The sequence below is a fragment of the Bison bison genome, unplaced genomic scaffold, assembly GCF_000754665.1.
Source record: "Bison bison bison isolate TAMUID 2011002044 unplaced genomic scaffold, Bison_UMD1.0 scf7180017864053, whole genome shotgun sequence".
Classification (NCBI taxonomy): domain Eukaryota; kingdom Metazoa; phylum Chordata; class Mammalia; order Artiodactyla; family Bovidae; genus Bison; species Bison bison.
The window spans coordinates 1908650-1924819 of NW_011494625.1; the positions used below are offsets into that span (position 1 = coordinate 1908650).

Below are 16170 nucleotides of genomic sequence, written 5' to 3' on the forward strand. Positions count from 1 at the left end.
TCTGCAGAGATTTCACTTCCTCCCAGTGGTGAGGTTGGCCAGGAAAGACCCACAGGGATGCAGGGCGTGAGGGCAGGTCGTGGCCCCCAGAGACGCTCGTGGTTGATTAATTACGGTGGAGGCACTTTCTGCCTCTACCCCTGGGGAGAACAGGTCCCTTTTTTAATACGCGTGACTTCATATGTTCATACGTTCAAGGCCTGAACTCAGGGACCGAGGGACCTGGCCGAGAGAGCTGTGGAAAATGTGGGGAGGCCCCTGCAGGTTGGACAGAACGCATACCTTAAGGTTAATAATTTCGTCACCTAAAACTGATTTTTATATGGTGAGGTTTTATGAACTGCTGGCAGCCTCTCTCGTTCTGTTTTGTTTCTTAACCGTGCTCTCTCGCTGGCGCTGGGATCGTGCGGGAGGAGGTGGGATGCTGTGAGCTGGGGTGGGCTTTGGGGGGCCAGGCGGGGAGCTGCAGCAGAGATGGGGGGCTCTCAGAGTGCTGAGTGGATTCCCTTGCCTGTGACCAGCCAGGGCAGATCACTAAGGAAGGAGAGCCCGCTTGGGGCCAGGACCCAGGGGTCCTGGTTTACTGGTGTGACCCCATGGGTAGGGCAGAGCTATCATCTTCCTCTTCTTAAAGACAGGAAACTGAGGCTTAGGGGAGTTACCTTTTTCTGAGATCACACAGGCGGTGTCAGGCCGCCGGGAAGCATTAGGCCATAGCCGCACACTGAAAGATGTTCTCCGGTCCCATGGGACTTCGGGACAGGTGGGTGCCTGGAGAGAGTTCCCAGCCCAGCAACTGCGAACCTTGATTTGGACTCTTTAATAGTTCGCTGGGATTGGAGCTCAACACATTTGAGTGCTTCTACGCGTAGAACACTGGGTTGAGGCGTGATGAAGCCCCGTGGTTCTTGCCTTGGGGGAGTCCCCGTCATGAAAAGGTGCAGGGCAGGGTCACCCCCGAGCCTTGCTCCCACGGGCAGGGGCAGGCTGGGGTCACTTGGGGTGGAGGACCACGGCCTGCAAGGTGGTGGAGCTGGAGGGTTCCTTGGGGGGTGGCGGGGTGGGGCAGAATTGGAGCTTTCCTTCTGTCCGTGGGACGCAGTCCTAAGGTTTGGGGCAGAGGAGCGACCGGCCACCTGATAAGGCTTGGGAGACATCCTCAAGGAGGGAGTGTGGCCACGGCTGTCCCCCGGGTGGCTGCTGGGGGCCCTGTCACTGCTGATTGCTGGCCCGAGGCAGAGAGCCCAGCCTGGTCAGCTGGTCCGGAACGAGCCCGGCAGCAGGCAGATCCCTGCATCGCTCCGCCGGACTGACGTCCACAAACGAGGGGCTTGCTTTCTTTACAGCCGCAGACTTGTTTCAAAGCTGACTCACACACTCTGGCTTGACATTTCACTTCTTAGTTAACCAGCTCCAGAGGAGCCACCGCGAGAGGGTGAAGGACCCCAGGGCAGCAGCAGACCTGCTTCCAGTTTAGGCCCCGATGGAGACAGTTCAGGCTCAGATCTCTGCGTTCTGGCTTGCCTCTTTGCGGGGCTTGTCCGCTGAAATGCTGGATCTTGTTTATAATGTTGGCATGTTGGTGTGGAGGTTAACCCTGGTTTACTGAAACCAGGGCAGAGAGCCTTTCCTGATGGGTCCTGAGACTTCTACGAGGACCTACCCCGGCCCCAGGTGTGGGGTGGGGCCTGAGCCCCGGCTCCTGATCCTTCCCCCGCATCCAGTTTCCAAGTCTTTGGCTCAGATGGTAAAGAATCTGCCTGCAGTGCAGGAGACCCGCATTTGATCCCTAGGTCTGGAAGATTCCCCTGGAGAAGGGCATGACAACCCACTCCAGTACTCTTGCCTGGAGAATCCCATGAACAGAAGGGCCTGGTGGGCTACAGTCCATGGGGTCGAAAAGAGTCAGACACGACTGAGTGACTCACACTTCCTGTGTTATCTGTTGTTCAGTTGCTAAGTTGTGTCCTTGTGGTGCCCGGCTGCTTGCGGCCCCATGGACTGCAGCACACCAGGCTCCTCTGTCCCCCAGTGTCTCCCGTTTGCTCAGACTCCTGTCCATTGAGTCTGTGATGTCATCCGACCATCTCGTCCTCTGTCGCCTCTTTCTCCTCTGGTATTTGCTGCTGCCCCAAAGGTGCCCTCCCCACCTGTGCTTGAAGCAGAGTGCTCTTATGAGGCTCTTAAAGCCCCTGGTGTGGTCTCCCCAGCTTTTTGTCTTGAGCTCTGGCCTGGGGTGCCATCACGGTCACCTCCCCATTCATCGGTGTCACTGGCATTTTAAAGACGCAAACGTGGACATCGCAGGCAGTCCCGTAAATGCTTTTCGTGCTTGATTTCCATACTGCTCACAAGCCCACCAGGCTGGTGTTGTTAGCCACGTTCTGCTGGTACAGAGGCACTGAATCATGCCCTGAAGGTCCAGGGGGCACTGGACCCTCCCCCCGCCCTTTCTGTGTTTTCTCTCATTTAACCTCTGCTTCGACTTCTGAGGTCACTGTTATCTCCATCTTACAGGTGAGGAAGCTGAGGCTTAGGGAGTTTAAAGAACTTGCCTGAGGCCGCTCCAGGGTAAATGACATTGAGCCTGAGCTGGTGTACTCCTTAATCTTTGCTCTTCTGTATTTGTTTATGAAGTAAAACTTGCTAGCTTGGGGCTGGCTTAGAGCTGATGGCTTCTCTTGGATTTGTTTTCCGGGCTCTTCCCATTCCTAAAGGAGGAGGGAGGAGCTGTTTGTCAAGAGCCCACTCCCATGTGCAGTTCAGTTCAGTTCAGTTCAGTCGCTCAGTCGTGTCTGACTCTTGGCGACCTCGTGGACTGCAGCACGCCAGGCCTCCCTGGCCATCACCCGCTTCCGGAGCTCACCCCACTCCATTCTAGGCTTGGTTATCTGTTTTCCTTTTACCAGAGTGTAAGCTCCCGAGAGCTTCTTGCTGCATTTTCCCTGTTTGTTCACCCATGCCCGCAGGCACCCACCCTAGTGCCTGGCACAGCCTGGGTGCTCAGGCAGCACTGAATGAATGAATGAGCGGATCGTTTTATACCCCTGTCCGAGGTGGAGGCACTCAGACAGAGTAGTTTGGTGCCTTGCCCACAGGCACAAATAACTCTTGCTGGTCACACCTCAGATCTCTTGTTTTCTCAGCAGACCTTTTTTACACATGTAAAATTTCGGGAGTAATCGGATCTATGTCCTGGGGTTGGAGGGCATGATATAAAACACTATGAATACTTAGCAGTGCCTGGCACCTCGCCAGCCATCAAAGAGTGGCCTTGGGAGGGTTGTCTCCACTCCCTTGTCTGTGTTTGTCTTCCTTTGGGGCAGGGTTGCCATACCGATTAGCCAGGCTCAAATGTGCTGTCCACCAAACTTCTAAAAAGTGCTTTTCATTCATCTGGGAAAGTGCTTTTTATTCATCTAAGGTTGCTGTGTTGGCTGTACTATCTAGTAAGTGATGGAAGTGGTAACATTGATGGAATCCGTTTAAAGCTACCCAGGGCCAGTGGTCACCACTGGAAAGGTGTGGATTAGTTTGATTTTCATCTTTTCTGTTTCCAGTCAGAATATTGTTCTGGGAGGGGCCTCCGGGATCCTCGTCCAGATTGTCTCCTTCCAGGCCCCCTAGTTTCCAGGTGAGGAACATCAGGCCAGGAGAGTTGCGGGGGCAGGGCTGGGGGGACCACGTAAGAGGTCTTACATGGCCCACTCTCTTCGATGGCAGCAATACCGCCAAGTCCAGATGCCTGGAGTTTTGTATTTGTGACGGGGGGTTGTCTGAACATTTCTGTGGTGGAACCACCATTATTCTCATCAGGGATGTTAGTGAGCAGATTATATCCATAACCCTAAGTATTAAGAAGGGTTTTTCCTATTAGAGTTTTATTTTTTGCACATTTAGCTATAGAAAAGTTCTAAATAAACAAAAAGAAAAATCGAGTAAAGCATGTAAGAAAGTAAAATTACTTTCATGAGTCACAAGTCTCCTTGTTGTGTATCTCCTTCCTCTTAATACATACACTTACTACAGAAATGGGATTTATTACATTTGTGAACAATAAAAAGCCCATTTTTGTATATGCCTTTAAATTATACCCTATTTATTAAAAATTTAATGTGATAAGTATTTTCTGATGTATCCAAATGTTCTTTGCCAAGAAAATCACTTTATTTTGATGTGGCATAATTTGAGGAGAGGAGAGTTGTAGGTTAATATTTTGATTATTTTGCACTCCCTGGCACTCACTGGTCCTAGGTTAGTTTTGGGGTTTTGTTTATTCGGTTGGTTTTGTTTTTGTTTTTCTTGCATTGTGTGGCATGTGGGATCTTAGTTCCCTGGACAGGGATTGAATTTGTGTCCCCTGCAGTAGAAGTGCAGAGTCTTAACCACTGGTCCTAGGTTAAATAAAGCCAATTTAGCGTTAAAATTTTTACGTAAATTATGAATAGGTAAGCGGAAATTGATTTATTCTAAAGAGGAAAATGCTGAACTGACACAATGCATTTATTTATTTTTTGATTAGCCTGTGATGTGTCATCCTATTGCTCCAAACAAACACCGGTGAAAAGCAGATCGAGCAGTTCAAAAAGTCCCTCCAAAGGGTCCAGTTCTCTTGATAAGGAGGTGTTTTCCATCTTCTTAGGTCACAGGGGTGAGAGGGCTGATGATAGGTTAGGTTCCTTTGGTTGTGGTTTTAATCGGATGTTTTGCTTTAATCGACGTCATCTGACACTTTAGTGCAGCTATCCCCATGGGGTCTTTTCTAATATAAGGACCTCTCTTAATGTATTAATAAAAAATGTTTCCGGGGTAAGCATAATTTTAGTTGTATTTTTAGACTCTGTTGAGAACCTCTGATAAAATGTTTTTGAAAAATAATACTTTTAGTGGAACTTCTCTTTATTAAATTACAACAACATCTTCATACATACATCTTCATACATCTTGCCCAACGATAGCACATACCTGTGTACAGTTTCCGAGGTTTGTAGATGCTTGATGGGCCTATGAGGACGTTTACCCTCCAAAATAGCTTCTAGGACGCCCTTGCCCTCGAGGAAGATAGAGCCTGAATGTGAATCACTCTGAGGCCTAATGTTGGGTAGATAATAATCAGATCCATTCTGAAGGGCAAGTGGAATTCTCTAACTCCAAGAATGACCTGGGGGCCATTAAATGACAAGTCAGGAAGATGCATTTTGTTCCCACCTGCTCACTGCTGAAGTTTCCAGAGGGTCCCACCCCACCTTGCTCTCCTCATCATTTCAGAGGAAGGAATTGAATCAGGAACACTTGAACAAACCTGATGAACTATCTCCTTTGGCCCTTTTCACGCACTCTGCATGATCTAGAGAGAGGACTGGATTTGTCAGCTCAGGTCCTAAACCCAAGCCCAACCCTAATTACAGTTAATGGAAAGATGTTACACCTTCAGTTCAGTCGCTGAGTCGTGTCCGACTCTTTGCGACCCCATGGACTGCAGCACGCCAGGCCTCCCTGTCCATCACCAACTCCCAGAGTTTTCTCAAACTCATGTCCTTTGAGTCAATGATGCCATCCAGCCATCTCATCCTCTGTCCCCTTCTCCTCCTGCCGTCAATCTTTCCCAGCATCAGGGTCTTTTCCAATGAGTCAGTTTAGACCTTGGGCCTCAGTTTTTCCATCTGTAAAATGCGCAGAATCTTTCTTTTGTTCTTAGGAGGTGACACACTGATGCCCCCAAGCAGCATTTTTGTCTCTTTTTAATCAGTGAAAACAAATAAGAAAAACCTTTGTGAGGCTAGATGCGATTGTCCCAGGAAAAGTACCATAACATTAGAGAAATTCTAAGCATCTCAAAAGCTTATTTAGGGCAGGGCAACAGAGCAAGGCCTGCCAGCAGAGTGAGACCCTCCTCAAAAATCTTGTCTCCATTCTCCTAGAGTTGTTTTTCTCTTAGTGATTGTTACAGTGATGCCTCGTATAGCACTAGTCTTGAGCTCTGAGAACAAAGTTCTTGCACTGTTTAGCCCCAACAGGATTCGGGTGGAAGTTCAGTTCAGTCGCTCAGGCATGTCTGAGTCTTTGCGACCCCATGAGTCCCAGGACGCCAGGCCTCCCTGTCCATCACCAACTCCTGGAGTTCACCCAAACTCATATCCATCGAGTTGGTGATGCCATCCAGCCATCTCATCCTCTGTCGTCCCCTTCTCCTCCTGCCCCCATTCCCTCCCAGCATCAGAGTCTTTTCCAATGAGTCAACTTTTCACATGAGGTGGCCAAAGTACTGGAGTTTCAGCTTCAGCATCAGTCCTTCCAGTGAACACCCAGGACTGATCTCCTTTAGGATGGACTGGTTGGATCTCCTTGCTGTCCAAGGGACTCTCAAGAGTCTTCCCCAACACCACAGTTCAAAAGCATCAATTCTTCGGCGCTTAACTTTCTTCACAGTCCAACTCTCACATCCATACATGACCACAGGAAAAACCATAGCCTTGACTAGACGGACCTTTGTTGACAAAGTAATGTATCTGCTTTTTAATATGCTATCTAGGTTGGTATAACTTTCCTTCCAAGGAGTAAACGTCTTTTAATTTCATGGCTGCAGTCACCATCTGCAGTGATTTTGGAGCCCCCAAAAATAAAAGTTAGCCACTGTTTCCCCATCTATTTCCCATGAAGTGCTGGGACCAGATGCCATGAAGCTGCCTCATTTGTGGTGTCTCTGTATCATCAGATGAAGGAGAATCATCCCAGCATTCCCTTTTTCTAGGAGTCAGAGCTGAGGGCATGTATTATGCTTAAGTTTTATGTGATGTCTGTATTTTCAAAAAATGTTGACCATCATCTTTGTTTGAAGCTTCTGTAGCCTTTCCAAGTTGCTCTGGAAAATCTTCAAGAGTTTCTTAGCAAAACAAGGTGCACAGTAAGCCCATATCAGCTAGGCCCAATGTAGAAGAATTACTTTCATGAAGTGGGCCTGGGGCGCTGACCCCAGCTACAGAGCTATGACCATCTGTACAATGGGATCACAATTCAAGTCAGCTGACCTCAGTTACAGAGCTGTGGCCATCTGTACAGTGGGACCAGCACTCACCATGATGGGGCAGTGGTCATTTTTGGATGGATGATGACCTCAAAGGTGTTTCCAAGGGCAAAACCCCCTCCAGACATAATCTCCAGAATTCCAAAGCAGTTTCATAATTCTGATTCTAAGAAAGGTTTGATTTCTGACAGGGGACTCCATCAGTGCCCTCTCATGCCTTTGTGTTATAGATGTTAGTAATTGTCTTTTTGAAAAAAATAGAAGTAAGCTATAAATTCTCTCTGAAGAATTTGTTGTTTAGTTGTTCAGCCGCGTCTGACTCTTTGCGACCCCACGGACTGTAGCCCGCCAGGCTCCTCTGTCCACGGGATTCTCCAGGCAGGAATACTGGAGTGGGTTGCCATTTCCTTCTCCAATCTGAAGAATTTAGCCGAGTTTATTTTGAAGAATTTTTTTTTAATCAGCTGGAGTTTTTCCCCCACTTCAGTAGCTGGTTTCAGGTCCCAATGCCTAAGCAGTATGGAGTGATAGTAAATAACCAAGCTTTTTGTAAGTGATGTTATTTGAAGAGGGGAGGTTAAAACATAATAAGCTTAGGGATATATAAGTAAGGTTTTCTGTGAACCTACCTTCCTTTCTGAACAGGAGAAAACATGAACTTTAGGTATAAGGGTGCACGAAGTAATGGGTAGCACTCTCTAAAGACATTTAAATCTGTTAAAGCATATATATCTTTATTCAGAAATAGATTGAGCTCTGAATGCTGATGCTTTCCAGACTGCTTTATGATCGGGTGGCTTGTAAGAGCACGTTGTTAATCAGACCTGTTGTGTTTCCCACAGAATTTCACTAAAAGGCACGCATCACTTTATATAGTCCTTGGGAGAGGGGACAGTGACACAGAAACTTAAACTTACTATTACAGAAATACTGAGGGGACAGGAGAGGATAAAGCTGCCCTGGTACCTAGGCCTCCTCCTTTTTCTTTCTTTCCCAGCTCTGCCTCTTTGAGATATTCTTTGAGAAGATGAGCAAGCTGGGGTCATGACCCTGGGTGTCCCTGTGTCTCTGACTGGGCACTGGGAGTCCTTCCCCAAAGCCTAGCGTTGGTTCTTCCTATCCCCAGCTTTCCAGAGAAGGCCTGGGAGGCGGCAGGGCCGGGGGGGGAGCTGAGGTGTGGTACCTCCTGGGCCCCTGGGCCCCTGGGGAAAGGAGCCACCTTCTGGAATGGGGTACAGGGAGGGGGAGGCCTGAGCAGAGGGTGGATAGGCGGAGGGCAGTCACTGCCATTGTTTGGGTACAGACCAGGCTGTGGTTTGGAAGTTGTTGTCTTGGAAGTTGGCATTCGGGCGACCCTTTATGGTTTCCTAACCTGAGTGTGACACGCATGTGCATTGCTGGAGTTTGAATAGGCAGATAAAACAAACCATCTAAATACTCAGATGGTTGTTTTCCCGAGAAATTGAAGCTAGCCTAAACTGTAGGACTCATTTGCCCCAGCTGCTCTCAGTAGTCATTTTTGTTCGGTCTACTAAAAAAAAAAAAATTAAAAAAACCATTCCTGGGAAAAGTGCAGGGTCAGAGAAGGGAGAGCAGTTCTGCTTCTGTGATGCTGGAAGGAAGGATGGGGGAGACGCCTCCTCTTCCTCTCGTGGCCCTGGAGCCACAGCTTCAGTTTCTAGAGGATCAGCCTGCTGCTACGCCCATCGGTGGTATTTTAAAGTATTTCTCAGTCGTTTTTTTAGGATTATCGGTCATCGCTTGCAGGGTTCCTTTTCATTTTCAAGGGCATCCAGTCTAACCGTTTAGCTCCCTTGTTCAAAAGCCTCCCTCCCTCCCTTCCTCGGGCCCAGTCAGCAAGATTAATAATGTTAACTGATTTACTGTCGCTGCAAAAAAAGCATTAGTTAATTAGACTTTTACACCTCAGTCAGATGGCATTAGACCCTCTTTGTGCACTTTAACTCAAGGATGTTAAAGACCTAAATCGTTGAGAAAAAAAGAAAAGAAAGAAAAAGGACAGGCACTTTTCCAGTTTAAGCTGCATGTTGGTCCATGCTAATTAGGCGTTTGTCCCTCAAGTCTGGAGGTGATAGAGAACGCCAGTTACTGTGGTATTTAGCTGACATCAAACTCCTGTCCAAATAATTCAGTTGGGCCCAGCCTTCTCTTTTAATTGGTGGGAAGGAAAGCTAGGCACACACCCAGAATAAGGAGGAAACTGTTGCGTTTAACATTTAAAAATTTCATTCTGAAGGATCTGAAGTACACTCGTGTGTGTGTTTTAATTAACTATCCAGCTGAGCTTTTTAAACAGAGTAACAGCAGAATCTCCTCTCACACTTGAGCTACCCCAGATGATTAGCCCTGGTAAGTCTTTAAGAAATGGAAGTTTAATACTTGTTGTTATCCAACGTCAAAAAGTTGGTATGTTACTATCTAGAGTCCTTACAGATTCATATATGTTTGGCACCGTCTAATAGGGTTTAGGTGCCAAGCAACAGACAAGTTTTAGAAACCAATATTTAGTGGCATATATTTTTTAAATGCCATGATGGCTTTATAGAAGTAATTAGATAAAACATGCTTTTAAAAAAGATTTAAGCAATTTCTTACCAGTTGCCAGAGAAGGTAAATTCTCAGTGACAGGAGTGTTGTTTACCTCATTCATGAGGTGTGTAAAAACAATTCCAAAAATAATGAAAGGGTTTTCTTTTAACTAAGGGTAGCCGTGTCGGCCTTCCAGCCTTCCTGGCTTTGTCTGTGGTTTCTGGCCAGAGGCTCACACGTGTGCGGGCGCTTCGTTTTCAGCACTGAGCTACTGTTCGGTGCGTTGGATGAATGCAGCGTGTGAAACTCCTGTGCAGCCCAGAGTTGCTTGGCCTCCCTTGGCCTGCCTGCGTGGTACTGGCTGAAAAGGTACCGCTGTTTGTTCTGCAAACACTGCGTGGTGTTTGTTTCCAAGGTGACTGGTTCTATTGCTGCCATTTAAGCAAGAGGGGGTGGGGAGAGAGAAAGTTGGCTTTAACACCTGAGAGCATCCTGTTGCGGATACAGTCTCTGTGTGTGTATGTGTGTAAGTTGAATTATTATTTTACTGAGGTAATGGGAGGAAGAGGAATAGTGTGGAAATGGGAGGAAGAAATAGATATCAGTGGGTTTAAAATATCACTAAGTTCTGATACACAGTATACTTAGAAGGTAATGGTGTGAGAAATGTTAGAATTAAAGATCTGATTATCCTGCAGTTAACTGTTTTCACATTTGATAAACTAAAAAACAAGGGAAGAAAAATATTTTAGATGATATCCACTGAAAGGTTAAATTTATTTTTGCATGAAATATAGTTGTTTATCTATGACTTGTAAGCAGCTATTCAAATGAATAAATCTTTGAGAGTAGTATCATTAAATCAGGTCGCTGGACCTTCCAAAAAAAGTCAGAACAAGAGATACAAAGAGATTGGTTTCAGTCATAAAATCTATAAAGAAAAATTTGGAAAACTATGAAACGGTTGAAGTGTACTTGTGTTGAAAATATTCCAGAGAGATGATGAAAAAGATGAAAAGCATCTTTTGGTGATGAATAACTGACATATTCATCAGTGACAGATTGTAAGTTCAAATTAGAAAGAGAAAAATGTTTCCCTTCCTGGAGTTGCACCCCCTCTTTTTTAATTTTTATTGTGCATGGATGCTGTTAGCAGAACTTTGCCTTTTCACTGCTATCAGGTTTAGTACAGTTCATGCCCAGGTTTCAGTAAACATTAACTACTTTTATCAGGGTGTGCAGTGTGCTGAATGGCTAGCAAAGAGTGTACTGCAAGAGACAGATGAGAATGAGAGAGTCCAAGGTCACATGGGTGTTGAATTTTAAAAAATTATGGAGAATTTAGGGGGAAAGACATCAAGTTTCACACTTTCAATATCCTCTCTTCAGTTATGTGGGCCTGTAACAGGGCTGCTTGATCTGCTCTTTCTATGTCCTGGGGTTAAAACCATTTCTTCAGATGCTCCTTCTGAATGGCAAGAAAAGTAATTTAAAAAACATTATTTTTTCTTTCCTTTCATTAAAAAAAAAAAAAAATCTGAAGACCCACCTTCTAGGATGAAAAGTTCTCAAGGTCCCAGCAAAGTACTATAACATATATTGTGACAATTCTGACGATATCTGTTTTTACAGGGATTTCCTTTTTTTTTTTTCCTTTCTCAAAGATTCATTGGGATGGCCCTCTGAGTGCTGTAATTTCATTTCCGGAGTTAGCACAGTCAAGCCTGCTAGATGAAATATGGCCAGATACAGAGTCAATGTGCTGGCCTCGGAAATCGTGTATTATTTAAAACTTTCGCCCGTGTCTCTTTTCCGAAAATAGGAATGTGATTTGTGCTTCTTTTTTAGTGAAGAGTATCTGCACATTTTAAAAACTGCAGGGACAGTAGGAACTGCCCTCTTCCCGTCCTTCACTGCAGGCTGCCCCTGCGCACCGGTGACCGACATGGAGGGTGGGGCTGCGAGCTGCGCCCCGAGGGTCGTGTCCCCTCCCCGGTGGCCCCGCATCGAGGCCGTCGGGATGGATTTCGGTCCTGGGGCTCCGGCGGCCGGGCCTGGGAGGACGCGGCGGAAGGCAGCCGGCCCTCCTGGGGCCGCGGAGCCTTCGAACACACTGGGGACTGTCTGAGAGAAGCGCGTTTGCACAGGAGCGGGCGCGCGGCGGCCGGCGGGAAGCGGGGCGGACGACGTCCGGGCGGCGGGGTCGCGGGGCGCCGCTGGTCCAGCCCGGGCCTACCGCGACCGCCCGCCCGCTTCGGCGCCCCGCGCGGGGCGTCCGGGTGAAGCGGGCGGCGGGGCCGTCAGTCAGGGCGGCGGGCGCCGATTGGCCGAGCGGGCGGCCGGGGGCGGGGCTCGGCCGCCTTCCCGTGGGCCGCGGCGGCGTCGCCCCCACGAAGACCTTGAGCAGCTTTCTCCTCGGCCCGCGGTGGCCGGGGCGGCAATCCCGTGGACAGCCGGAGGCCTTCGAAGAGCCTGTCTAGTAATTGAGTTGGTTGTTTAGAAAGGGGTTCCTCACAGGGAGTTTAGAAAATTGTGCGCCCTGAGAGAAGTCTTCCCACTTTCCCCCCCACCGCCCCTGGTGTTAGTTTGAGGCCATTTTTAGCCAGTGACCAGGTAAATTTCCAGAAGTTTTGCATAGGCGTGAGCGCGCCCACTCGCACTTTGAGGTACGGCCCAGAATGAGTACGCCTTAAAGGGCTTGGGTTTACCTGATAGCTGTTCCAGTGAGAACAGCGCGGGGCTGAAAAAAAGATGTTGCCGAGCCCTTTGGAGGCTGACGACCAGGAGCCTGAGGACAGGGAAGGAAGGGGACGAGGACGGACAGGGGCAGCGTCGCTGCTGGCCGACGGGAAGCCGGCGGCGTTGGGTTCTCCCTGCCCTGAGTGTTGGGCGGCTCTTTGTCTGGTTTCCGACGTGACCCGCCTTCAGAACAAGCCCCCATAGCCTCAGGTTTTAAATCCCCTCTCACAGCCGAGCGGAACCCCCCCCCCCCCGCAGGCACCTGTTCCCCAGGCCCCCTCCGGGGTCCACGTGGCCCTCGGAGTGACCAGCCCATTGAGCCTGGCGCCGGCCCCTTGTTCTGTGCTTCAGGCCCCACCATCCAGAGGGGACAGCACGACCTGTGGGAGCTGGGGCTCGCTCCCCCGGGGCTCCAGGCGTCCTGCCAGTATGCCCGGTGTCCCCGCGGGCCCTGCCCCCAGCGCGCATGGTGGGCGTGCACATCTGTGCGAGCATGAGGCGGGTTCACCCACCGAGGACACTGCTGCCTCCTGCACCCAGGAGCCCCGGCCCCACTTCGATGAGCAGCTTGGTACCCAGAGCACTTCCGGTGAGCCCCCCTCAGATCTGACTTGTGCCTTCTTGGGTGGTCACTCTTCACTGGGCTGCAGCATCCAGTGATTCTTAAGAGCAGGGGATTCAGATTCAGATCTGTTTGTAAGGCTGGGGCTTGTCCATTTGAAAAAGCTTCTGGGGGTGATTAGCGAACACCCCTAATAATCAGCTTTCAAAGAATGTGTTTATAAACAGGCTACTACTTATACATTTATGTCTGAGAGACCAATGAATACATTTCAGCCACTGGGTCTTTTTTTTTTTTAAGAGTTAGGACATGATACATAGACCTTGTAATTCTCCTATCTGATGCTTGCTTGTTGCAACCCTGAGTTTCCTGTTAAGCAAGGTATTGTGGTACCTGAGCTAGACCCCTGATAGGCCGTCTGCACTGGCAGGTGTAAATGCCACTAATTAATTTTTTAAGAAGTTGGCAGTGTGACAGAATTATCAGGGATGCTGAGTATCTGGTACTGGATGTTTCTTTTGTTAAGGCCGTGGAGAGGTGATGTCACACACAGGTCATAAAGCTGTGGACGTTTAATCCTTTGTTCTGAGGTTGTGGATTTAGGGGTGCTGAATATTTTCTTTAAAAAAATGGGTAGGGGAGGCTGTCCTGGTTTCCACTGGGCCTTCCCTGCCATCCCCCACAGCTCTTGCGGTATTATCTTCTGGCGAGGTGTTTACTCAATTATCATCAGGCCCAGCTCTTGTTAGAAGAGGATAAATGGTACTTGGGCCTCTTTATCTGGACCCTCTTGCTCACCATTTTGCCACAGCTGAAGAGACAGCCTGTGCCTCTAACTGAGTCCAGTCTTTTTTTCACTCCTTGACTGTGAAACAACAGGAAAGTCAGCCGCTCATCAGCTCGTGTGCAGATTTGCAGCCTCTGCTCTCGCTGTTATGAATGCACCATTTGTTGCTTGGCGCACAACTGTTAGATACGACTGGCCCTGCAGCCCACTCTGCCTGCGACCAGAGTACATCACTGTGGTCTTTTTTTTCCCTTTTCTTGCCTTTTTTTTTTTTTGCCTCTGCATAGGCCAAATTTTTGCTTTAAATACCACCATTTTGTCCACACTAGTTTCTTTGACCCAGCTTACATTTTTTAAATGTAAATTTCAGAAATAGGCTTAATTTGCTCTAACTGTTAGTATAGGGGTTCTGAAGCAGTGCAAGTATTTTACTTTATTAAAGGAGGAGATTGCTTTGGTGGCTTGGTTTTTGCATATGTGCTTTTTCTCTCCTTTTTTTTTTTTGGTAGTATCAAAGAAGCATGTGACTTTGAAATTTTATTTTAAACTGCGTTGAAGTCAGAAAGTTTGGTTTTTTTCCTAGATCATAGTCTCTCCTATGCTTTACACAAAATCTCTTTGTCATCAAGTACTGTCTTCAATTTAGACTTTAAGGAAAGCTGGTAAAAGTGCAATGTGGTTTTCCAGAGTATTTGAATATATCATTACAAATGACTTTATCATTGCTTTCTCTTGTTAAAACCAGGTTCCATCCCCAAATGATACCAGTAATGTTAAAATTTTCACTTCTGTTTTGTTTCTCTCTCTTTGCATACATTCTTTGACTTTGTAATTATGTATGTGTTATATATGCATACATTGGCATTATTCCTCCTTTACATTTTATTTAATTGTATTTTGGGTGAAAGAACGTGTTAGTGTATTTTTCTGCTGTACTTTATGTATTAACAACTGAACCAGATTGTTAGTTCTCATTGCTTTTAGGCTTTGCTCTGGCTAAGGAGACACGTTTCTGTAAACATCCTACAGCAACCAACTCTACAAACCTTGGCATCCTGGAGCTTCCAAAAATGAAACAGCCATTTGCCGAAAATGAAGCAGCTTTCTGTGGTTGAATTTTACAGTAGATATTTAGGTTTCAAGGACTGTGTTCACTCGTTGTCTTTCAAAGGGGATATGGATGCCCCGGGTTGCACTTAACCTTTTTGTTAAAATTTAGACATAAAGGTTTGTGTAAGGAAGAACGTGTGATCGCTTGTAAGATTCATGCTTTCATCTCACCATTCAGTTGGGGGGAAATCTGTCTTTTTTGTGAAGCCTGTCCCACTGCCTGAAGAATCCTTAGGGCTGCCAAAAGACCAAGCAACAAGTTAAGAGGACAGTGAGCCCAGGTTTCAGGGCTTCCAGGGGCAGTTCTCACCTGGGAGTCTGCTCTTAGCTTCCAGAACAGCTTTCCTTGCCTAGCCCAGTGTTTTCATGCTTGGTTTTGATCTGCCCATTGAAGCTGGGTAACCTCTCTATGGACTTTTCTCCCTACCCTGTCTGTGCTTTCTTGACTGCCCTTCTCATGTGATTAATATGTGTGTTGCTCAAAATGGCAACTGAAACATCACCAGGTATTTTCACCAGGTAGAAACTGCTTTTCCTGTGTCAAAACACCCAATGTGGCTTAGTTGATGCTTCTGTTGCTAAGCAGGTAAATTTCTGGTCTGCAGGCTGTCTGTTAACCCCGTAAGTGCCTAATGTCAAGCAGAGAACATCAAGAAGAAAACCAACTTTTGCTTCCTTTTGACACAGTGCAGTGTTCCAGCTGGTGAAAGCCGGGCCTCGCTCAGCCTCACCTGTACTTAGCTGTGTTCGAGGGCCCAGCCTCGAATTCCTCGTTTCCAAGGGGAGGAGAGGAGTCAGGCGATGGAGAGGGCTGGGAAGCTGGTGGAGAAGACGCTGGGGAGCTGGCAGCGAAGGTCTCCCGCTGCAGGATGCAAATTACGGGCTTGAGTCCAGTCAGGAATGGGTTTAGCCTTTCTCTTTGGGACTTTTCTCTGCGAGTCTGCCTTCCATTGCAGCCTGGCTGAGGGGAGAGAAGGAGAACGGGCTGCTCTGTCCGTCCCTCTGCCAGAAAGGAGTTAACAGAGCACACCGCAGAACAGGTTGGGCGAGACTGTTAGCCGGTGATGGAGCCTCCCCTCTCTCCCTCTCCTTCCTCCTCTGCTCCCTGCTCCTCTCCCAGGACTTGGAGGCGTCTTCACCCCATCCCCTGCCCCCCTGCCCCCTCCCCACTCCAGTGTCTGGCTTTCCCTCTCCCGGGCAGGACATTTGATGTGATGAAAATCCTCTGTGGCAATGAGGAGCCTGTGCGAGAGGCCTCGGCCTTGCCAGCTGTTTCTGGAGAAATTGCCGTCTGTGCCTGTCGTCATGTAACATAGGCCCCATTCACCAGAGACATTCTTGGGTGTGCATTTATGCCTCTGTGGGACCTCTGCGGGGTGCGCAGCCTGCGATGGGGGG

The 16170-nt window shown here is 48.0% G+C and overlaps 1 protein-coding gene across 1 annotated transcript in view; it reads left to right on the forward strand.

The window, feature by feature from the left end:
• Positions 1 to 16170, forward strand: part of RREB1 (ras responsive element binding protein 1) — a 113427-nt gene that overhangs the window by 1682 nt on the left and 95575 nt on the right. The gene's annotated exons all lie outside the window — the stretch shown is intronic.